General features: G+C 48.5%; 1 pseudogene; it reads right to left on the bottom strand.

Annotated features, from left to right (window-relative positions):
- Positions 1-1,274: 1,274 nt before the first annotated feature.
- On the bottom strand, positions 1,275-1,814 carry LOC104678051 (annotated as a pseudogene).
- Positions 1,815-2,086: the final 272 nt, after the last annotated feature.

The raw sequence follows: 2,086 nt of genomic DNA, 5'->3' as shown, positions 1-2,086 counted from the left end.
TTCCAGTTGGGGAGGCAACCACAAAAATAGATCAATATGTGATAGGTGGCAAGAAGGAAGTAGTTCAGGAGAATGTAGGAGCACAGGGAAGGACACAGGATTTACTTGGGAAAGGGGTCAGGGAAGTTTCTCTAGAGAACATGAGCATCTTTTTTGTCGTGTATTCAAGAGTCATTTGTTATCATCATTTATTGGTTCCCCTTGACTTTCCAGTCTCCACATTTGCCCTCCAGGAGTTCCAAATGGCACCATTGCCTAACCCTTGGGGTTGGGGGAGTTAATCTTGGGGTGGCTAAACAAAATGATACAAGTCCTTTTTACTCTCAGTGTGGACTTCCACTGGTGCAGACACAGTATTGTTGTTAGGATCTTCACGAAGACCCCTCAAAACCTTTTACCTCCGTGAGCCAAAGATCGGATCAAGGCTAGGAAACAAAAGTCAACAGACAAACTCATTGTATGGCTCAGTGATGATTAATCACCCATTTTATCAATCAATATTCTCCTGAAACCCAGAACAGGCATCCTCCTAACCCCTCCACCCTGCTCATTCAGACAGCTGCTCTGGTGGGGAGTGAGACTTAACTTGGAGCTACTCATCTACAGATGATGGACAGCCTTCTCCATCCTTCAGGCTTCCTGACACTGTGTTTCTTCCTCTGACATGACACTTAGCTTATTCTACCTCGTGGGATGGTTATTTCTGTCACTGTCAATGCCATCTCTAGACACGGAACTCTTTGAAGGCAGGGATGGGGCTTCGTTCAGCTCTGTCTGCCCTGACAAACAGCAGATGGTTAGTACATTGGGTTGAATAAAAATGTCATAGATAACGAAGTCTGTGTGAATCTAGAGAACATGAGACACATTCTGCTTCTCTCTCTTTTTTTTTTTTTTTGGTTATGTATCTATGATTTTATTTCTTCTTTGGGGATAGGGTTGAGGGGAAATAAGTTTTGAGTGATAAATAAACGTTTTAACTGAAATTGTATCCCAGAAGTCTGAAATAAGTAGTAGAAGAGGGGAAACAAGGGAGAAGTAGTGGGGAAGACTTGGTAGATTGAGGCCTTAAGTAGCCACCTCTTTTCCCTCTCTGCCCCCATGACTTCCTGCTCCAAGTTACAGAAGGGAAGGAAACCATTTTACTTTTTTTATTCTGCTCATTAATGATCTGAAAGAAGAGGACGGGGAAAAGGGGATTCCACCACAAGCCTCCAAAGAACCAAGAGTGCAAATCAGTCCATTTCACTTTCATTGTCTGAGATTAGGTCTCTAAGACCCAGGATAAAAGGGTGGAATGTAGCTATATGGACTCAATTTGCTTCCGGACCTTTTCCAGAGCCTTTCTGTCCAGTTGTCGCTGACGAATGATGACACGACAAGCGAAGATCAGGGCCACAAACACAGCGGCCCCTTCGAACTTCCAAAATAAGTGTTGTTCCATCAAAGCCGAGCGGCAGCTTTTGAACTCAATTTTCTTAGATGAGTTGCATGTGATTTTCTCTACATACCCTGTGGGACCAAACTCAGGGGTAGTTTTAGCCTGGAAATTAGAGCATGGAGAGCACTCTTGCTGTTACCACAAACTCTTCCACCAGCCAGCATGGCAAATTTGAGGTGCTCGCTGACAGCTTCTCCTCCTGCACGGGAGCCTCTGCTTGACAGAGCTTTAAGGTGAAAGCACAGAGCAACCAGCAGAGGTGGCAGCCCTGGGGGAGGCCATGCCTCCCGGAGCCCGCAGGCATGGAGCGCTAAGTGTCGCACCTGTCGGAACAGAGGGACCTATTCCGCAGGCCTCCTGCCTCCGTCAGAGCGCAGAGGCGGCACTTACTCTGCAGCCCTCCCAGAGGTTCCAGGTCAGGGCAGGGAAGGCCGAAGTTGCCTATGCGAGCGGAGGATCTTTCTGGACTTCCCAGTTGCCACAGCTAGAAAAATCGATTAGGCGTTTGCGGGCTAGGAAGGCGAGCGCCTTCTGCGGGGTCCACAGAGCGCTGGAGGAAGGGCCGGCGGGGGCGCAGGGCCCTAACGCCCGCTCACCTCCGCTCCCGCCCCGACGCAGCCATCTAGCCCTGTGGATGATCCTCGG

Source organism: Rhinopithecus roxellana, chromosome 19 (assembly GCF_007565055.1).
Source record: "Rhinopithecus roxellana isolate Shanxi Qingling chromosome 19, ASM756505v1, whole genome shotgun sequence".
NCBI lineage: Eukaryota > Metazoa > Chordata > Mammalia > Primates > Cercopithecidae > Rhinopithecus > Rhinopithecus roxellana.
This window is presented reverse-complemented; position numbering and strand designations above follow the sequence as displayed.